Genomic DNA, 24,176 nt, shown 5'->3' with positions numbered 1-24,176 from the left:
CTTTGCTCGATAAAAGTACAAAACTTTGTGAAGGAGTTCACATCTTACTGTTTTTGGTAGCTGCTGACCAATTCTATCAAAGTTTGCTAAAGTGATAGGGATGGAGAGATAGTAGAGCAGGTAGGGTGCTTGCCTTACACAAAGCCAACCAGGGTTTAAGCCCTGCCACCCAATATGGTCCCCCTGAGTACTGTCAGGAGTGATTTCTGAGTGTAGAGTCAGTTGTTTTAACCCCTAAGCATCAATGGGTTGATAACACCCTCTCCTCACACACACACACACATACGAGAGAGAGAGAGAGAGAGAGAGAGAGAGAGAGAGAGAAGAGAGAGAGAGAGAGAAAGAGAGAGAGAAGAAAGGAAAAAAGAAAAAGAGAGACTTTGGGGGAAAAGAGATGAACAGATCTTTGTCAAAGAAGAAATAGAAATGATCAAAAGGCACATGAAAAAGTACTCTACATCACTAATTATCAGGGAGATGCAAATCAAAACCGTAATGAGATTTCATCGCCTACCACATACACTGGTACATGTGAAGAACTAAAAGTGCTGATGTGAATGGGGAGAGAAAGGGACTCTCATTCACTGATAGTGGGAATGCTGGTCTTTCCAGCCTTTCTGGAAAACAACATGGGCATTACTCAAAAAAACTAGAAATTGAGATTCTATATGGCCAAACAATACCACTTCTGGGAATATTCCCTAGAGGCCAAAAAACACAATGCGGACAAGCCATCTACATTCCTATGTTCATTGTAGCACTATTCACAATAGCAGAGTGAAACAACCAAAATGTCTGAGGACAGATGCGCGTATAAAGAAATTATGGTACATCTGCACAAGAGGACACTATGCAGCAGTTAGGAAAAATGAAAGTTGCTTGTATGTGGATAGACATAAAGAAAATCATGCTGAGTGAAATCAGTAGGAGGGAGAGGGAAAAGCAGAATAATTACACCCATATATGAGATATATGTATTTTTAAAGCCCCAACCTAGTATATGAATAATACCCAAAGACAGTAAAAACAAGAACCAGGAGGACTGGCCCACTGTAGGAAGTTTGACCCAAAGTGAGAAGCAGAGTGCAGTTAGAACAGAGAATGGATCGCTACGACAATGATGGTTGGAAATAATCACTCTGGACAATACCTGAGTGCTAACGGGAGGTAAACTGATATACATCACATCCTTTCGGTAGCAGACTTGAAAGCCACAGTAGCACTACACTGTCCTCCCATTGTTCATCCATTTGCTCAAGCGGGCCCAGGAACGTCTCCATTGTAAGACTTGTTACTGTGTTTGGCATACTGCGTTTGGCATGTCGAATATGCCACGGGTAACTTGCCAGGCTTTGCCCTGCACGCGAGATAGTACTAATACTCTTGGGGAGCTAATACTCTTAGTAGCTTGCCGGGCTCTCCAAGAGGGGCGGAGGAACCAAACCCAGCTGCACGAAAGGCAAACACCCTACCACTGTGCTACCGCTCCAGCCCAAACCACAGTACAGAAAAGAAAAAAAAAGAAGAGAGATCGGTGAGGGAGGGGGGAGCAAAATGGTGTCTGCCATAGAGACAGGCTGCTGGGACTCGATTGGGAGAGGACAGGAGGAAATGCGGTGATGGGAAATGTTCACCGGTGAAGGGATGGGTATTGGAGCATTATCTGGCTGAAACTCAATCATGAACACCTTTGTAACTGTATATCTGACCATAATTCAATTTAAAAAACGTTGTTCAACTGAAGTCATGAAAATTTTCATCTAGCTCAGTTTATCTTTTAAACTACCACCATCAGTGCGTTTCTCAACTATTTTTGTAAGTTTGCCTGAATATTTGTTGAGCTGCACCAATAGCCTAATTTTGTAACCTAAGGCATTGATGTTCAACACAGATAAATGAGTTGACCCAGGAATTACATAGTGATCTTGATAGAATTATGAGTGTGATTTACAAAGTTACTGTAACTCAGTAACTTTGCCTGACACCTCAGTAGAAACAGTTATTAAAAATCATGTTTTATATACATATTTTCAGATATATATACCAAAGCTCACATCACTCAAATTTTAACAACATGTTAGAACATATTAGTGTTATCCTATAGAATAACTTAATGGCTCCTGCCAAAATAGAACAATCTTCACACTGTTTCCTATATGAACACTTTTTTATAAGCATGTTCAGCAGTTCTACATAACAGAAAATGCAAAATATATCATTTTGGTTGTGTTTTGGGACAAGGATTGGGGCTTGGGATGGAAACATCCCAAATTTGGTGGTGGGAAGGTATAATGGTGGTGAAATTGGTGTTTGAATATTAAATGTAACCAAATATTATGAACTAACTTATAAAATAAATAAATAAATGGCAACTAAAATTCATATGCTTAATTAACAGATCATAAAAGAAAAATTCTAATAAGATTGAATAGTGTCTAACTTTATAGTGTTCAAAATAGTAGCTCTGTCAGTTATTTAAAATGGAAAGAATATATGTAAATAAATTTGTATAGTTATGTTCTGAGATAACCAGTAGAATCTGCCTTGAAAATTACTCGCAAAATAATTTTTTCATGATTTTGACTATTTTTCTACTTTACAAACATTTTTAAAAATAAAATTGACATAGAAGAAACTGTACCATTTAAAATATGCAATAGCACATGTTTTGACATATCTGATACCATGAAATGATTATCAAAATCAAGATATTGTATATATCCATCACCCTTAGAAGTTCCCTCTCTCATTTCTGTAATCATCCTGCCTTCTCCTCATTCCTTTATTCTCTTAGGGAATTCAACTGCCATTAAACATTTTAAAATAACGAAATTTTCAGAGAAATAGAAAGTTGTTCCTGGACAGTTCATGACCTATGGAAACATAGTTGACAAAAGAATGGAGTGGATTTTTAAAAATTATTTTGCATAATTAAGGGGCCAGACATCTTAAGGGTAGAGACAGACACCGCAGGTCTATGCTTCTGAGAACAAACACAAAACAAAACCCTGAACAATAGACTGATGGAAAAGAGATTTTGTGCAACACTTGGGAGGCTAATCAAAGGAAGTGAGAAGGGTCTAAGTGTGTGTTTTGGTTTTCAATAAGAAAAATCCCATATGACATTTTTCAGAGAAATATGAAACACCACTTTGTCTCACTCTCTCCCATCTCATAAAGAGTCCGATTTCCCATCGTACAGGACCAGACTCTTTACTCTTTAGAAATCCTCTGGGAAGGAAAGAGCTTTTAAAGCCTTAGCACCCATTTACTCTCTTAGGGAATTCAATTGCTATTAAAAGTTTTTTTAATAAGGGAAAATCTACAAAACTCAAAACTCCTCACACAAAACTTTGGAAGAGTTTCCAGAGAGTTTTTATTAGATTATATATGTCTTGCCATCCAGCGCCAAATCCTCTTCTGTGACTTCATTAAGTAGGAATAATTATTCTTGCAGTATATTTGAGAGTTCCATAGGGCAAAAGCCACAGCATATGGTTTTGACTCTGATCAGTCTCTGTAATAATAAAAAAATAAAAAGTTTAAGTTAAAGCAGTATATGGTATACATTTATAAGTAATATTACTGCCTGGGGTATACAAAAATCTATAATTTATGTCTAAAAATTGTAGAAAGGCTCTTTCCACAAATTTTATTTTTCCATATTATGAGCAGTAATTTCACACTATAATGAAATGGCTACATGTATGTGTTTCTAAATCTATCTTAATATGTCCCATATAGTAGAACAAGCTGAAATATTTCAATTATTACAAGCATTCTGAAGAATATCATAAATATATTACTATAAGTTATTCCCATATATTAAATAAGGTATGTTTCCCTAAAATATAATTACTCACTTGTTTTCATAGAAAAAATAATAATCATATTGTTGTTTTTGTATACAAAATCTAAATAAGCCTTCAGATATTAATTTTAGTTAACTGTTTATGAATATATATATTACCTACCACTGTGCTATTGCTCCAGCCATATATGTGTACATACATATATATTTTTGATGTTTGGGACACACCCATCTGTGCAGACTTAATTCTGGCTTTGGTCTTAGGTATCCTTCCTGGGAATGATCAGGGAAACGTGTGGTGCTGGGATCAAACCCAGTTGGACCAAATGAAAGGCTAATATCCTACATGCTGTACTACCTCTGGCCCCTGTGAATATATTTACTCACCAAATATTTGCTTAATTTCTATATTGTACAAGATACGGTTGTTATCAGAAAGACCCAGCCTCTGACTTCATAATGCTTAATGTCCATGCTATTTCATCTTTATTGAACTTGCTAGTATTAATGTTATTCAGTAACTCTCTATTCTGACATTCCTCAAATTTGGCACCAACTACAACAATCAAAATTTTCTTCAGACATGAAAAAATGTCCTTTGGGGGACAATGTCAGTTCCAATTAAGAATCACTGTTCTATTCAAACATGAAAAGAGAGCTATGCCTTGTCCTCTAAATAATATGCTATTTGTATAAAATATATTAGTCAACTTGAATTTGTTTACTAATAATGCCCAGTTATAAGAAAACATTAAAATATGTTTATTTTTGTTGCTTATGGTGATATTTTTCATATGTTAACGTTGCTTAATACCATGCAATTTGAAGCTATGAAGACAAAATGATCATATTGAGTTTGGTATTTTATTTTTATCTTGAAATTTGCTAATTTTCATTGAAATATAATATTTCAAATCATTTTTCAAAAACACATTATACATTTGATTTCTAAATTTCTATATTTCTAAAATGTAGTAGTAGTTCAGTGGTAAATGAAAGATTATATTTAATATCTATTGCTGTGTGAAGCAAAGTTTTATATTGAAACGTAAAACTTTTTCTATTTAATTTAAATGAATAAACACAGAGTGATTCACTGTATAGAATAAAAACTTGTCATGCTGACAGAATAATGAAAACCCATTTCTCTAGATTTAAACTCGAGTTTATACTGGTTTAAAAACAGTAGATTCCAGAGAGCATGTAGTATATAATATTTAATCATTAGATTTTTTCAGACATGTATTTATGAAAACTGAGTTTACATAATCTAACTGATTATGAATATGAGTATGAATAGCATAATTTTCCACTACAAAACATGAAAACTGAAAGCAAAATTTAAAAAATACAAACTATATTGTGTAGTTTGAGATAACTTTTAGTTTGTCTTGCACTATTTAAAATACTTTTAAAATTATAGTATAGATTTCCTTTTGTTAGATGGCTGCAATATGCAATTTTTAATTATATTTTAAACTTTTTAAAATAGTTATGCTTTCTAAAATAGTTAAATTTTTCTGCTTAAAACTAATCTATTTTGAAGCTGGTAATTATTTGTTAATTTTCCTGTTATGTGTTAACACTGGGCTGGAGCGATAGCACAGTGGGTAGGGCATTTGCCTTGCACGCAGCTGACCAGGGTTCAATTCCTCCGCCCCTCTCCAAGAGCCCGGCAAGTTACTGAGGGTATCCCACCCACATGGCAGAGCGTGACAAGCTTCCCGTCGTGTACTAGATTCACCAAAAACAGTAACAAGTCTCATAATGGAGACATTACTGGTGCCCACTCAAGCAAATCGATGAACAATGGGAGGACAGTGCTACAGTGCTAATACAAAATTAATGTCAACGTTTTTGCCAACATTTTTGTTTTATGCATGAACTGGATCACAAACCTTTTTTTCCTTGTTTGTCCCATGAAAATCAATCTTAAGTTATTAATTTAAAATCAGTATATATTTACCTAAATGGAGTAGTGCGCTAATCAGAATCCATCCATTCAAGGAAAAATGAATATAATATTTCTCTTGGTCTTTAAGAGATTCCTGGAATAGCAAAACAGGAATCCATAATAATTTTTTAATAACCCTTATTGTGGAAAGTGCATCCAAATTATTATTCATAGAAAGTGCATGTGATTCTTTCTTTATGCTGCTTTTTGTGTGGTCCTGAGAGTAATGAGAGTGAAAAAGTAGAAAACAGTCTGTCATCTAATTCATTCTAATACTCTTATTTTTTTCTAAAATAAAGAGATGTTGACTAAGGCAGGTTTATCACAGCATTATGCATTAAAACAAAATATAAAGCTATGTTCTATAGCGTTCTGCAATTAGAAAAAGCACTAACCACAAGAAAATTTTATTTAAGCATGTAGTATTCACTGCATATATCAACAGAAATATGAAAATAAATTATTATTCACCACTCTGTGTTCATTATTTCCATGGTTACTTGTAATAAAGTTATGATATTTTATATCCATAGTCTACTGCATGTTTTCTGAGTGAAAATGTTAGGACTTCTCTGTGGTTGAAACAACTTTTACCTGTCAATATCCCTTCTATATTTTTATTCTACAAGGACATTCTCTTTGATGTCAATATATATCAAATCCTTGTCGTTCAGAAAGAACGAAAGAAGGGAAGGAAGGAAGGAAGGAAGGAAGGAAGGAAGGAAGGAAGGAAGGAAGGAAGGAAGGAAGGAAGGAAGGAAGGGAGGGGAGGAGGGGAGGAGGGAGAGAGGGAAGGAAGGAAGGAAGGAAGGAAGGAAGGAAGGAAGGAAGGAAGGAAGGAAGGAGGAAAGGAGGGGAGGAGGGGAGGAGGGAGAGAGGGAAGGAAGGAAGGAAGGAAGGAAGGAAGGAAGGAAGGAAGGAAGGAAGGAAGGAAGGAAGGAAGGAGGAAAGGAGGGGAGGAGGGGAGGAGGGAGAGAGGGAAGGAAGGAAGGAAGGAAGGAAGGAAAAAGGAAGGAAAAAGGAAAGAAAAAGGAAGAAAAGGGAAGGAAAAAAGAAAGGAGAATCCTGAAAAGATGCTTAGTTTAGAGAAACATACAAGAAAAGTTAGAAAAACCTATGTTCAAACACAGATTTCACCATTTCCTGCTGGTCAGCTTACTGAGTACTTTGAATCATTAATTTATTATTTGTGAGAATAATATATTTTCCTTGATTGGTTAGAAAAATTAAATCAGACTCAATTATTATTATAGCTATGATATTCACATATTATTAGAATGGACAGTTTATTATTGAAAATGTCCACAAATGTTACCATCATAATGATGGAGATTTTATGATGGAGACAGGACTTTAGAGAATATTAAAATATTGGAAAGAAATGTGCATTTCAGAAGCAGGGGCAAGACAGTATTCACAGTCACACAAAATTAAGTTTTTAGATGAGAAACTTATCACAATTTCATTATATACAAAAATCCTTCCTCTATTTCAGATTGTCTTGCATTGTCCATCCTACAATAATTAGAAATCTGCCTCACCTTTTCCACTCTAGAATCTATTTTCTGCAGTGTAGATAAGGGGGCCTATTTGAAAAATCAAAATGTATTATTCCTCTCTTTAAAATATTTTTAATAACCTTTCAGCACAGCTAGTGAAAATTCATCCTCCTTGCCCTAGTAGGTGAAACAACACATGCTATGGTCCTATGTTCCTCTTCGATCTATTTTACACCTCTTTTGACCACCCCATTATCCACCAACATTACACTTTAAGAATAGATACCGCTATGTCATAACCTCAGTGACAACAACTTTATTTTCTCAGATATGTCTGTAGGTTCTGCTGGAAATTTTCCATATATTTAGTCACATTAATTGATGACATATTGTCATTAGATATTAGCTAAAATTTCTACTATGGTTCTGAATCTTTCCTATTATTTTTTGTTTTAACATAGTCAGGATTAATTTCACGTCACAAAATTTTCAGCTTTATGAAAGTGGGCATAATGTCTGGGTATTTATTTTTTCATTTCTACATTTTGAGGACTTAATAAAGGCTCATCATGGTAGATAGATGTTCAACAAAAATGTTGAAGGAATAATTGAGTGAATATAACCTACAAAGGCATAGAGACTTCCAGTTGTGGAAGGGTAATAGTAGTTGGAAGTTTAAGATAACAACTCCAATGCTATTTTCAAATAAATAAATCAGTGAATTTGTAAGAGACCATATGGCATACGAAATCCAAAGAGCTGACTATTCAGCTTGTAACTTATTTATTCATTTATCAGAGACTCATTAGATACTTACTCTAAAGCACATGTTCAACGTCTTTATTAGTTACCTAATTTAAACACCAATAAATACAGTATTTAACAAAATCAATCAATAAAGAATGCTGCTAATAATTCCATTACAAAAACTTTGTGTATTTAGGACGGTTATTTGAAAAACAAAATATTCTACATTTATATTATTTATTTCTAATTTGCCTGACAAAATATATTGAGGAAATATTCATAAATAATTTGTTATACCAAATATTTATATTTTCCATTTCTTGGATTTTAGCCAATATATTTAGAAATCTTCACTCTGAACATTTGGATCTACATTCAAAATACAGTATTTATTTTATTTTTTCAAAATACAGTATTTTGGAAATGATTTCTAAAGTACTAGAGATATACATGAAATAATAGATCAGAAATTTTAAATAAACAACTGAAAAATCCATCAACTGAGGACTAGTTTTCTTTGTTAGAAAGCATGATAGCTCTCATTACTTGCAGAGAAAAGAATTCTGTTACAAAAACTATAACTCACTTCCTTTGTGACATTAACTGCAAAGAGCTTTATTTCAGCACATTACTGCAACACTCTCTAATTCACAAGTCCTGTTCAGTTTAATAGAAAAGGAAGTTTTTTAGAAACTGTATAGTTATGAATGGATGCTTTTTCTTCTGATATCTCTTGTTTAAGTCAGTTAAATTGGGGTTACTGTAACAACTGAAAACATGACATGATAGTATCTTTGTTCTCATAGTCCAGGGCTATTTCATTTAATTGGAGAGCACTGACACATTATTTTACTGCTTTGAAGCAAGAGAGGCAAGCGAAACCCTTTAAAAAAATAGAAGTTAACTTGCAATAATAAAGTGAGAAAGAAATTTTTGGATTATTCTACCCTTTAGGCCTGTCTATCCTCACGTCATCACATTTTCAGAAAGAAGAATTGGCTGAGAGCTGGCTCCAACTAAATCCTTTTTATTGCTGTTTCTCTGAAGGACTGGAAAGTGACAATTCCTATCAAGCAGCTGTTTTTTTCTTCCCCTGCCAGACTCCAGGGCAATCATATTAAACTGAGAAAAACCACAACTCAATCGTTGATCTTCCACTTAATTTTTCATACAAATTTAAGGTCAGAGTGTCGCCTAGCAACCGGTGAGGTGCTTGTAACACAGAACAAGCCATACAACATGCAGCTATTCTGAATATCATCATTGTATTATGTGACAATTAAGATATTACTCTTGAGATGGTAGTAGAGGTTGATAATAATGTATTCTGAGAATATAACTTTTATCCAAAGTAAGATTTTATTTTCTACATACAGTCTTTCCAGAAAGCAAGGGGAGAAAAGCTTGAATTAATTTTTTAAAAGCATTTTTTCCTCTTATAAACATCAGTAATTTCAATCAAATAACATATTATAGGTAAATTAGAAATTTATGGATATAGGGTTGATACTATATTTGTTCTTGAACATGGAATTTCCAATTAAAATTAATCCTCATGTTTCTTTCTGTTAACTTCATAAGCACATAAGTATTATTTTATTGTAACTCTTTTTAGGAAATATTGACAGTGTACCTACTATTTTGGTAAAACCTTGAATATTTTTGAGTGCATAACTGTTTTTCTATCTATTATCTCTATAGAAAAATGTCAATACTAAAACTATTTGTTATTAATCAGCTCCTAAGTTCTTTTTAAGTCTTTGAGTTAACATCTTCTATGCATTGACTGTGTGCTACCCATAGAACCATGAACTCAATGTTTTTTTCTGATAACCAGATTGGTCCTTCAGAAACATTTGCTAACCATCTATATTATATGGATAAGGTGACATTCCATTGGAAGAAACAGATTGAAAACTTGTGTCTCCGGTTTTGTCACATCTGGGTGAAGCTCCCAATGCAATTGTTTTTACTTTCTTTTAATCTCACAAAGAAATGTTCAAATTGAAGGACTGACCCCATGTTCAAAGTTATTGTAAGATACAGTGAAGTCATAGGCTTCTGCTTTTAATAATCCTTCACAAAACAGAGAGCATCATTAATCATAAATGAGTACAGATTTCCTAGATCCTAACATTGCTATAGGGCACTTATAAATTTGAACAGACAACTGCCTCATGACATTGCATAAAAAATTTTACTGTTAAATAAAGATGAAACAACAGTTGAAAACATTAAAATACTTAGAAACAGAAGATAGCTTTATTGAATTTCAATAAAGTACAATTCTAATTTTCAACTACTTTCAGTTTTTATGTTTCACTAACATATCAATCAATCAACAGCTATTTATTGAGTGACTACAATGTGGTCAGCACCATTAAGTCCTGAAGGGAATACAGAGACATGAAAAATCTATTCATGAAACATTATATTCAGAATATGAGTGAAAGGCTCTATCCCAAGTGCTTTGGAAGCACTTGATAGTTTATGAAGATAAGAAAGATATAATTCCCTTCTTCAGAAAAGGGAATATCCTGTTAATGAGGTAAATTTTTACAAACACAATTTAGTGTAAATGCTGAGATATACTGTATTCCAGACAAAGAAATTTACATGGTCTTATTTTCCAAAAACAGATCCTATTTGAGATTAGGACATAGTAAATAGATCAGCTATGCTAAAGTGATTTTATGTGGAACACATAAGGTTCATAAAATTATCTCAGCAATTTTATTTTTTAGTTTTCAGTGTTTCTTCAACTCAGAAAAATAAAGTATATGAGATACTCTGCAGAAACATATGACTACATTCCATAAGAAATTAGAAATGGAAGTTAAAGAGCCATGCTGTGAGGACATTGCTGGTGGAAAATATACACTTGTGGAGGGATGGGTGTTAGATCATTGTATTACTGAAACTCAAACATGAAAGCTTTGTAAGTTTGCTCATGGTGATTCAATTAAAAAATGGGGGGAAAAGCAGAATAAATATAAGCACTGAAAAAAAAAGAGCCATGCTATCAAAGACTATTTAGTCAAGAATCAGTGGGTAAACTGTAGAACTTGGGTAAATGTTAAGTACAAATATAAAAGTAATCTAGAGACTCAAAATATAGAAACAAGTCATATGTGATCTGAGATGTAATATTACTCTATAAAAATGGTGTCATATGAGCTGTTTTGGAACACATATCAGGTAACAAGAAGCAAAGTTCTATTTCTAAGTTGTTCCATGTTGTAAAATCAACCTAAGTAGAGGAAGTAGAAAGAATAAAAAGTACAATCATAGAGGACTACACTTCCACTTTAATCAAGTGATAGGGTTGTAATTAACTGGGCATGATAATACCTTAGACAAGTTTTGATCTTGTGAACACATTATCACAGTATTTTAGTGTAGATTTATCTGGAACTGGTAAAATGAATGAATCAAGCTGCATAAAAATAAAACAGTAAATACTATTTATCTAGTTCTTTAAGGAAGTCATTTTAAACTTTAATTAAGGAATTAAAGTTTACATGATACTAAAGTCATTATTTTCTAGTATCAGAGCACTATATCAAACTCTAGAACTATGCTTCCAAATATCCCTTCCAAGGGGTTTAAAGGTTATAAGAAAGTAAGCGGTAGTGTAGATAGTAGGAATAGAGGAGAAGGATATAAGACCTTACAAAAGTAGAACCAGTACATGTTGATTGTTAATTAGATTTAAAGGAGAAGAGTATTGTTAAAAATTAATCTGAGCTTAATATTTTATCAGGTCTGTGCATCTATGACAAAATTATTACAATAAAATTGGTATGAATAGTATAATTAAAAGGTTACATGCTAAAAAATAATTTTACATACTGAAATAATAGTTTTCGTTTTAGTGTGTTTGATAATAAAAATGTTTTAGTTATTGGAGTCCCATTACAAAAAAATAGCTGAAATGAATTTGAGCAAGTAACAAATTTTGTGCACCTCCATTTTCTCACACTGTAAACCGAAAATTAAAGTAGTATCTCCCACAAGTTGAGAATTTTGAATAAGACTATTCAAATGGAGCAGCTAGAAGACTGCTTAATAGAAAATAGGAGGTCAAAAAAAATTTTAGTGGACAAGTGATACTATAGCAGTTAGGGCATTTGCCTTGCACATGCTGACCTGTTCAATCCCCAGAATCTCATTTGGTTCCCTGAGCACCACCAGTAGTAATATATATATACCGATCAAAGAAGTGATCGTTGATGTCAAGAGAGGGGTGCGGCAGGGTGATACCATTTCACCAAAACTCTTCAGTGCCACCCTCGAGAACATCATGCGACGACTGGAATGGGAAGGAATGGGAGTGAAGATAGATGGTCGACAACTACACCACCTCCGCTTTGCTGATGACATTGTTTTAATAACACCAAACATCAGCCAAGCGGCACAAATGCTGGCCGACTTTGACCGTGAGTGTGGAAAGGTAGGAATACAGCTGAATCTTACGAAGACAATGTTTATGAGAAACAGCCTTGTTCCTGATGCCCCATTCGCTCTCAATGGAACGACCATCTCCGAATGCAACAGCTATGTGTACCTAGGTCGAGAGTTCAACATGACAAATGACCTGGCACCCGAGCTGCGCAGGAGGAAGAGAGCGGCTTGGAACGCCTTCAAGAGTGTCGAAGAAATAGCTAAGAGGACAAAGAACCTCCGGCTCTGGGCACATCTCTTTGATTCCACTGTTCTTCCTGCATTAACATATGCCTCAGAGACCTGGGCCCTACGCAAACAAGATGAGAACGCTATTCAGGTCTCCCAAAGAAGAATAGAAAGAGCTATGTTTGGAATATCATGTTTCACTCAAATGAGAGAAAGAATCCGGAGTTCTGACATCCGTCGACGATCAAGAATCAGGGACGCTGTCTCATTTGCCAAGGTGTCGAAAATCAGATGGGCTGGTCACGTAATGAGATTTAAAGACGACTGTTGGACTAGAGCTGTTACTGACTGGATTCCACGGGATGTCAAAAGACCGCGTGGCCGCCCACCTACCAGATGGTCAGACTTCTTCGTCAAGATCATGAACGATCGGTTTGAGGCCCTTCATGTTCCCGGAGCGAACAGATGCCATTGGGCTACACTAGCACGCGACAGGGACAAATGGAGACGTTACTGGCGCCCGCTCGAGCAAATCGACGACTAACGGGAAGTTAAGTGACTTATATATGAACCACCATGAGATACAGTTACAGACTTACAAACTTTCGTGATTGCATTTCTGTTGTACAATGATAGAGTACCCATTCCTCCACCAGTGCCCATTTTCCACCATCAATGTTCCCAGTGTCCCTCCCACTATTCCCCCATCCAACTCCCTCCCCCCGCCACCTCTGTGGCAGGAACTTTCCATTTTACTCTCTCTCTCTCTCTCTCTCTCTCTCTCCCCCCTTTTGGTTGTTATGATTTGCAATACAGATATTAAGTGGACATCATGTTTGGTCTATAGTCAACTTTCAGCATGCATCTCCCATCTCAAGCTAGCCTCCAAGCATTACTCAATTACTGGTCTCTTCTTTATCCCAGCTGCCTTTTCCCTCAGCATGTGAGGCTGGCTTCCAAGCCATGGAACAATCATTCTGACCATTATCTCTATCATTCTTAGGTATTAGTCTCCCATTCTCTTACTTTATATTCCACAAATGAGTGCAGTCATTCTATGTCTGTCTCTCTCTCTCTGACCCATTTCACTTAGATGATACTCTTCATGTTGATCCACTTACATGCAAATTACCTGATTTCATCCTTACTAACAACTGCATAGTATTCCATTGTGTAAATATACCAAATTTTCAGGACTCTGGCACTCAGGTTTTTTCCAGATTCTGGCTATTGTAAATAGTGCTACAATAAACATACAAGTGCAGATGTCAGTACTACTGTATATATTTTTTTGTATCTCCAGGATGTATTCTAGAAGCGATAATACTGAGTCAAATAGTCAATTTCTAGTTTTTTTGAGAAATATCCTTATTGTTTTCCAAAAATGAATGAACCAGTCGGCATTCTCACCAGCAGTGAAAGAGTGTTCTCTTCTCCCCACATCCACACCATCACTGGTTGTGGGCACCCTAAACAGTAATAATTCTTTTTTTTTTTTGTGAAACACCATGAGGTACAGTTGTATACTTACAAATTTTTGTGCTTGGGTTTCAGTTATACAATGATTGAATACCCATCCCTCCACCAGTGCCCATTCTCCACCACCACCAGTCCCAGTATCCCTCCCACCCCCCTTCCCCCCATCCCACCCTACCACTGTGGCAGGGCATTCCCTTTTGTTATCTCTCTCCTTTTGAGTGCTATGGTTTTCAAAAGAGGCATTGAGTGGCAACCTTGTTTGGACTATAGTCTACTCTCATCACGCATTTCCCATCCTGAGAGGAACCTCCCGGCACCCTTTATTTGGTGCTCCCTTCTCTATCTGAGCTGCCTTTTCCCCTACCATGTGAGCTGTCCTCAAAGCCATAGAGTAATCTTCCTGGTGCTTATCTCAGCTATTCTTGGGTGTTAGTCTCCTATTTTGTTACTTTATGTTACCCAGATGAATGCAATCTTTCTACGTCTATCCCTCTCTTTCTGACTCATTTCACTTAGCATGATACTTTCCATGTAGTACCACTTGTATGTAAATTTCATGACTTCATTCTTTCTAACAGCTACATAGTATTCCATTGTGTAGATGGACCAAAGCTTCTTTAACCAGTCATCTGTTCTTGGGCACTCAGGTTTTTTCCAGATTCTAGATAACAGTAATAATTCTTGAGTGTCGAACTAGGAGCAATTTGTGAGCATCTTCCAGGTGACCTAAAAACAAAAAAAAAAAATTAAAGCGCTTTAGTAATATATTCATTCATATCAATAATTGCAGCTGCAACATTTAAGGACTATACCTCTTTCACATTTTATAACTCATAATTTATCTAATTTATCTACAAAATACTTTAATTTTAAATTTTTTAATTTTTAAGTACTATAAAAGTACTATAAAAATCAAGGAGCACTTTATACTCATTTTTAATTTTTAAAACATATTCTTAGAATATTAAAAAAATTGAAATATTTATTAAACTCATATTCAGGGGATTTAGTACCTTTCCCCCCCCCCCAGATAATTTAATAAATTGTGTCTATGAAACGTTGTATTTGCTTTTTAGAGATAATTCTCTATTCTCAGATGAAATCAATCAATATGTTACTGGCATTTAGTGCATATATCCAGTCCAGACTTCTGATTTGATTGGATAAATCTACACCTGGAGATTTCACAATCAGTAGTGTAAAAATATATAGCACAATCTCATTATTCTCCCGACTTTAGCCTTTTAATCCTTTATTACTTATCTCCAGTGACCCTAGCCAAAAATCTAGAGTATCTTCAGCTCACTGATGCCCCAGTTAATCCTGCATATTCTTTTTTCTGACAGTCTCTCATATCTGTGATGAATATAGACCCTTGTTAATTCCAGGGAAGTCATAAATTTCACCCATTCTTAATTGTAAACACTATCCTTTGCATTTACAAGAGTTCCTGTTTAATGATAAGTATAAATCATTTATTACTCATTTCATTATTTCTATAGTCAGTGATAGTGCTGTTAAAATTCTTATCCCTGCTTACTTGGATTTGTGAAATAGTTTCCTTACTGATCCCAACAGTCCAATTCTATTCCATTTCAATTTTTGCTAAGAATTGTAAATAGAAAAATCTTTTGGTAAACTTAACATTATTTTCTTGCTTAAACAACAAAAGTCTGACACCAAGAAGATAAGTACCCATATTCTTTAAATCAGACTAAATAGATGTTTCTAATGTTGGAGCTTCATTCCTTTTTTATATAATAGGTTTTTAACTTTTATAAATTATTTTAATAACTACTGACATTATATTTTTTTAGAATTTTTGAAACTATACTCATAACTAAAACATATACATATGTTAGTATATATATATATTCCTTTCTGTGCTGTCAAGCTTGTTTTGGAATAAAGATAATATTAGCATTACAAACATACATAGCAGACTCCTTTTTATTCTTTTTTTTTGAAGTATGAGAAAATATAAGAATATTATTGGGGTCTGATAGATAGTATAGCAGATAGAGCACTTGCCTAGCATTGACTGACCTAGTTTTTTTGATCCCCATTGCCATAGATGGTCTCCCTATCCCAGCCAGAAGTAATTAGTCATTTCTAAACAGAGGCAGGAGTAAGCCCTAAGAACATCCATGTATGGCCCAAAATAATTTACAAATAATGTAATAATGCTTTCTTGGGATTTTTTAAATATAATACATTGCCCTATGGTTCCCCAAGCACCGCCAGGAGTGATTCCTGAGTGCAGAGCCAGGAGTAGTCCTTGAGCATTGCCAGATGTGGCCCCTAAATGGAAACAAGTTTTAATATTATTCCCCATTTCCCAAGAAATGGGGAAATGGGAAAGATTTCCTTAGCAAAGGACTTTAGTAGGGAGGGCATTTGCTTTGCATGAAAGATTTGATCCTTGGCATCTCCTAGAGTCCCCAAAACCCAGCAGGAGTCGTCCCTGCGCACAGAGCCAGGGGTAAGCGCTGAGCACTACCAGCTGTTACCCCCAAACCAAACAAACACCAAAAAAACCACCAAAAGCCCTTGGGATCGAGGAACCTGTGGGTCTGCGACAACCAGCCTCTAGTGACAAGCTTTCTCTGTTTGTGTTTGCTATCAGGAACCAAAGGGATGGGTCTGAACAATTCCAGTCAAGGCCAGCAAGTTCCAAAGCAGAACCCCATAACCAGGATTTTTAAAACAGTCATTTTTATTGTCGTAATGGTGGGACCCAGTCCGATACTCCAAGACTTGAGCAGTAAAATCCAAGGCTGCAGTGATCTCGACAGTATTTCAGGACAATGTTCAAACCCTGATCTGCGCCTCATCAGTTCCTTGTGAAGATTAGCAGGGGTCAGAGACGCCTGCTACCTCACTCTCTTCCTAACAGGGTGGACCAAGGAGCGAAAACAAGTACTTGGAACAAGCACTAGGGCATGTACTAGGGCATGTACTAGGGCATGTCGGAGATCAAAACTGAGTCAGCTGCTGTGTGAAAACGTATTGCCTCCCCAGCCCCAAGATTTTAAAACTCCTGACACCAAATAAGCTATTTTGGTACAATACTGTTTCATAGATGAGGTTAAAAAGTACTCGATATTCTGTAATCTGGATATACCGGGCTGGAGCGATTGCACAGCGGGTAGGACGTTTGCCTTGCATGCGGCTGACCAAGCAACCGGGATTCGATTCCTCCACCCCTCTCATAGAGCCCAACAAATTACTGAGAGTATCTCGCCCACAGGGAAAAGCCTGGCAAGCTACCCATGAGGTATTGGATATGTCAAACATAGTAACAATTCTCACAATGTAGACATTTCTGGGCCCACTCGAGTAAACTGATGAACAACGGCAGGGGGAGTGGGGCAGCAATGCTACAGTGCTACATTCCACTTATCAAACAATTTACCCCTGGGACATTCCTTAATAGTTGGTATTTTATATTTTGTTTTGTTCTGTTTAATAATTTATATAGGCAGGAAATATAGCTCAGCAGTGTAGCATTTTCCTTGTGTAAGTTAAGTCCTAGGTCCAACTCCTAATACCACAAAAGAGAATATCTTATTTTCCAAAAAATTCATAGTGCAACTTTTCAAATGTATTATTTTTAATTATCAGTATTAGTTGTTTGCAGTTACTTTAATTGATTTGCTTATTTATTTATTTATTTATTTATTTGGGGTTTAGAGCCAGGTCCAATGGTGCACAGGGCTTATTCCTAGCTTTGAACTTAAGAATCATTCTTGGCAGTGTTCAAGAAATATATGTCGCTTTGAGGATCAAATTCAGGTTGACTGATTACAAAACCAGCACACTACTCACTTTATATTTCTCTCTGGCCCTATTTTTATTTTTTAAGTGTTTTTTATTCCTTTATTGAAATAATCACAGAGACACACAAAAGAATCTCAGAACCAAGCAGCTTGCTGCAGAGATTCCTCTGAACTTTGTAATAGGGCAATTTTACCAGACTACTCTAGACCGAAGCAGGTGCTGTCCTTCCATCTGCCCCCTAGGAATCCCGGCAGCCATCACCTTCCAGAACCCAGTGAAAAGCAAGGTATTCAAGAGCAGTAACAGCAAATGCCAGGCCTCACAGGATGGGAGATGGGCTGGCCATTCTCATACCTCCACCCTGAAAGGACCTTGAGATGATGCCCATTAACTGCTTCCGGTTACTTTTTAAGATCCTTAACAACTGTGATCCAGACACACACACAAAAAAATCTCCGAACCAAGCAGCTCGTTGCAGAGATTTTTCCAGATCCTAATTATCTAAAATTTTAGAATTCCAGGAGCAAGAGGACCATGCAACATCTTATGCTATTCATAACAAGCGATACAAAATAAATTGTCTAGCATTGCCTTTTTGGCAGATTTGAGTGATGGCAGGAAAGTTCCAAATAATAATGGTGGGACTGGTGACAAAATATCAAATGTAATCAAAGCAGAGAGAGAGAGAGAGAGTATTATGGAAATTATTTCCCACACAGGCAGGGGAAGGGTCACGATGGAGGGGGGTGGATACTGGGTATTTTGGTGGCGGAAAGTGTGTACTGGTAAAGGGATAGGTGTTTGATCATTGAATGACTGAAAGTCAAACATGAAAGTTTTGTAACTATATCTCACAGTGATTCAATTTAAAAAAAAAAGAATCACAAAGAACCTTACAGAAAATTCTTGATTCATAGTTGAAAATAGGCAGTCTAATCGGAAAGGTTTAATGTTTTTCAGGCAATATTGAAGCTGAAGTTTTGAGGTGAACATGTTGTAAGGCTGAATGAGGAAATTATTGTTTTCCATTATCCCTCACTCTTTTTTCTAAAGAATGCATACCAGCTTCTTTAAAACCTTTCTCAAGGCCATGTCCTCAACAGGCCTCAGAAATCTTCCCTTCTTTCTGTCTTCTCCTATCTACCAATAAAAATAGGCACATTTGGTATACATCACATTAAACTTTGGTCCAGAGGAGCCTCAGCAGTTGCTGTGGTGTTCCTCAGCATATACATATCTCCCTATACTTTGGCTGGATTTCTACCAGATACCACAATGGGAGACTAGTAAATAACACCAACTTCAAAAGCTCAAATGATACAATCTAAAGACTGCATGCTGTGCTTGATCTTGAAGTGGGTAGTGGCAGCATCAACATAAGAGGATCCTTATTACCACTACTAAGACAGAAACCATTTGTTTAACTATGATGGTCACATTTTACCATCTTGTTGACTGACTCAAAGCTTGCATTGGAGATCAATGCAACAAAAAGATGCTCATGGTAGGCTTATTCAGCAAAGAAGACAAGAATATTTGTAGCAAGGGAAGTGGATTTGAGAGAAGGCATCAAGCTACTCTAGAATTCCAGATTATTCAATGCTCCATTAAATCTAAGACAAACAGTGACAGAGAACACAATCTGATACTAAGGTGGTTAAGATTAGCAATTTGGGGTCCTCCACGTCAAGGTTTCTGTGACAGACGTCATTCAGAGTATTTTAACGTAACAGGGATGGAGTTATAGAGCTTAACCACAGTGTATGAAAAACTTGGGACAGAGGCTAGGTAAAGAAAGAACTCAACTTGGGCTTTTTGCCATCATCAACAGAAGGGCATTCCATCAGCACAGAAGTTAAATCACAACCAGTCCCCTGAACAAAGCTGTGGAAAATCAAGAAGAACTGATGACCTATGCACCAAGGTCAATCAGATTGTGAATTCAGTCCTAAATAGCAGTTATTGGCTACATCTTTCTTGCCTGTGCTGAGCAGGGGGGCTGCCTGTAGTGTCAGTGTGAACTTTGTGATTGATGGCGATTCCAGCTCTAAATGCACTGCTCTGGAAATATTCTTGCCAGTATCTATTTCACTGAAGGAGGTGTTGAGGAGTTTTCTCTTCTGCCAATAGTTTTATCACGGGGCATCTGGTTGGCAAACTGGTTACCACATTCCATGCAACAGAGCATACAACAGGCATCCCCAATCTGGACACTAGTCTGAACAGCTTGGAAAGAGGTGGTACACATCCACAGGTGTATTCAGGTTGCAGACACAAGCAACACAGAGCTTACAATGGGGCAAGTCAACCCTCAAAAACCTAGGGTCAAAATGAATAACACTATTTTGTGTCTTATAATAGGTGGTCAGCCTCAAGGTTTTGTATATATCAGGAATGCATACACGACATGAGATATCTCTGCAACACTTTGTTTTGTATTTTATATGTGTATTTTATTAGGATTCCTATTGTTCATGATCAATATTTTTAAATGCCTATTTTAGTAATATTCTGAAAAGTAGATTTTGATGGTCCTGTAAGATGGCTCAGTAGTTTAAAGTATTTCACATTGCTGTCAAGTACAAAATCAAAGGCCATCTGCGCTGAATTATTTTTTTTTCTAGGCTTTTAAAATTCCAATGAGAAGAACCAAAAAAGATAACTTTGTTATTTAGAAAATACTGAGGGTATTCCTGAGATCCTGAGTCAAATTCCTTGTGACTTAATCCTAATAGTTTCTTGGTCCCAAATGCCCTTTGGTTGCTACTGTTCTCCGTATTATTAAATATTCCTCTGTCCTTATCATTTGATTTTTATTTATTGTTCACATTATTCAGATATTTCCATTTTGAGGGTATTTGTATCAATAAATAGCACTTTCACCATACTATGCAATTTAATAATATTTTTTTAATTTAGAGGTTTATTCCAATATTGTTTACTGTTTCAGTCAATGTACTTCACCCTTTTAACTCGAAGGTGATTTAATAATTATTTTTTTTTCTTTTTGGATCACCCCGGAATTGCACAAGGGTTACTCCTGGCTCATGCACTCAGGAATTACTCCTGGAAGTGCTTGGGGGACCATATGAGATGCTGGGAATCGAACCTGGCCGCGCACAAGGCAAATGCCCTACCTGCTGTATTATCGCTGCAGTCCCTAATAATTATTTTTGAGTTTCCATATATAAATTTTTGAAACCTATCAATTTTACTGCTTTATGGCAAAGCAGCATGATAATTTTGTTCTATGATAATTAAGTTTTGTTTGATGATAATTCTTTAAATTCATTTTTAAATAAATTTTAAACAATTTTAAATAAATTATTTGTGATCAAGAATTTGATAAAGCCTTTTTGAACATCTCATAATTAAAAAATTGTTTATTTGCCCTTTGTATTGAGATCTTTATGACTTTACAGGTTTGAATTCAAAATTAAGTTAGATTTTCTTCCATATATTTGCTCTTGTTTTTTAATTTCTAAGATGAAGGTGTAGATATTTCAAACGAAAATTGTTGAGTTACACATTTCTCTTGCAATTGCTAGTAATAGAAAAAATATGTTTATATAGAAGTTTATTACACTGGTCATCATTTATCTTTAACATACAAAATATTTTATAGTGATATTTATTAGCAGACTACTCTTTTTCTTGTGGAAGAAACTGTGTAGTTGGAGAAATGATATTATTTTTCCTTATTGTATGCTACGGTTCATAGTTATAATTTCTTCAGTTCATAGGCAGTTATTATTCAAGATGCTGAGAACTTTCAGAGTTGTCAAGTTACAGTGATTGACCTTTTTTGAAAAATGGCCTCAGCAGAAGGGAGACATACACCAGGTTATATCTGCCAGTCTACATTAAATGTCTGATGACTCAAGTCTACATTAAACAATTGATCAGTATAGACATTTAAATGTTTAATCCCTTATTGAAAGGAAAGAAAACTTTGAAAACTCATACAAATTTCAAAGAATTCTATGAACTGAGACACTTGTTACAATCCTATAATAGTCAAGTAAATTTCTTACCCAGTTTTGCATCTTCTGCCGCTTCAGATGGGATTGTCCTCAGAGTTCTTTCCTAACAAATTGTCCATACAAGCATCTCAAGAGGAGAGATACGGGAGACACATGTGCTCGGCCACGTGGGCGCAAGCAGCACATGGGCTCGGGCAGCATATGCACCTCATACAAACATCTTTATTCCACAGGGACTTTGCCTGAGTTAACTGAAACTAAGACATTGAATTTGTTTGTGTGAGATCTATGTCTTAAGAAATAAATTCATAAAAAATACACGAGTGACACATACATGCCAATGTATAGTAAGACATTATAAGGTATGCTTGTGATAATATGCTATGACATTTTAGCTCTATGCTATATGAATTGGAAAATAGAATGTTAAGATGTTCTTCGTTAGGCTGGGAAGCTGAAATCTTAGTGATGCAGGTCATCACTTTCTATTATGGTCACAGAGAGCCACTATATATATTGTGATCTTATACAACAAATACACTATCAATTCAGATGATAGCCAAACAGAGAGAATTGTAGATTAACTCTTTCGTAAAAAAAGAGAACTGGAAACAACCCGAGTACCCAAGAACAAAAGAATGAATAAAGAAACTATGGCACATTGACACAATAGAGTACTATGCAGCTGTCACAAAAAATGAAGTCATGAAATTTCCCTATAAATGGATGGACATAGAGAGTATCATACTGGGTGAAATGAGCCAGAGGGAAAGGGAAAGATGTAGAATAACTGCATTAATTTGTGGCATATAAAAATTTATAGTAGGACAATAATATCCATGGCCATGGAAAACAGGGGTTAAGAGGACTGGTCAATGGTGGGAACTAACCACAACTGTGTGTGGGGCTAAGGGCAAGTAAGATAGAGAAGAAACCAGTATGATAATAATAGCTGGAAATGATCACACTGGACAAGATCTGAGGGTTAAAAGTGGGTGAAGAATATTCTTAATAACCTTTTAGTATCAATATTATAAACCACGGTGCCCGAAAGGAGAGAGTGAGAGAGAGAGCTAGAGTGAGGGAGAGAGTGAGGGAAAGAGTGAGGGAGAGAGTGAGGGAGAGAGAGTGAGAGAGAGTGAGAGAGGAGGAGGGGGAGGAGGAGGAAGAGAAGAAAGAAGAAGAAGAAGAAGAAGAAGAAGAAGAAGAAGAAGAAGAAGAAGAAGAAGAAGAAGAAGAAGAAGAAGAAGAAGAAGAAGAAGAAGAAAAGGAGGAGGAGGAGGAGAAAGGAAAGAAGGAAGGAAGGAAGGAAGGAAGGAAGGAAGGAAGGAAGGAAGGAAGGAAGGAAGGAAGGAAGGGAGGGAGAGAGGGAGGGAGGGAGGGAGGAAGAAGTAAGGGGAAGGAAGGAAAGAAGGAAAGAAGGAAGGAGATAGAAGAAGAAGAAGAAGAAGAAGAAGAAGAAGAAGAAGAAGAAGAAGAAGAAGAAGAAGAAGAAGAAGAAAAGAAGAAGAAAAGAAGAAGAAGAAGAAGAAGAAGGAGAAGGAGAAGGAGAAGGAGAAGGAGAAGGAGAAGGAGAAGGAGAAGGAGAAGAAGGAGGAGGAAGAGGAGGAGGAGGAGGAGGAGGAGGAGGAAGAGGAGGAGGAGGAGGAGGAGGAGGAGGAGGAGGAGGAGGAGGAAGGGGGTGGGTTGATGGGAGGGAACCTAGGGACACTGGTGCAGTGAAATGTACACTGGTGGAGAGACTGGTGTTGGAAGACTGTATGACTGAAATCCAATCATAAACAGCTTTGTAATGGTGTATCTCACAGTGATTCAATTTAAAAAGTTTTTTTAAAAAAAGAAGAGAGCCTACAGTATTATTGAATAAGGAATGGTAGCATTATTGGAATAAGATTATACTTATAAGAAAAATGAAAATAATAAAGAGGTACAAATTTCAAGGACACACAAATGGCATTCATTCAATGCTGTTGAGGTGAACATAGTGCCAAAACATTAAGAGCTGTAGGTCGTCTTCATTTAATGAATAAATGGAAAGGTGAGGAATGGCAATTTCCTAAATATCTTTAGTTTGGTTTGGCTCTGAAACACAAATACTATACTTTTAAAGGGAAATGATATTTCAGCATTCTATTCCCATGAGAAAAAAAATGAAGAATTGTAAATCTTTGAAAAGGAAGTTCATTTAAACCAAGTATTTAGCTTCAACTCCAAAGGGCAAAAAGAAATCCATTTATGTTTAGATGAACTCCTAAAAATATATGTTTCCAAAAAATGACAATGGCTTTGGA

Source organism: Sorex fumeus, unplaced genomic scaffold, assembly GCF_029834395.1.
Source record: "Sorex fumeus unplaced genomic scaffold, SorFum_2.1 ptg000003l, whole genome shotgun sequence".
Taxonomy (NCBI): Eukaryota; Metazoa; Chordata; class Mammalia; order Eulipotyphla; family Soricidae; genus Sorex; species Sorex fumeus.
This window is presented reverse-complemented; position numbering follows the sequence as displayed.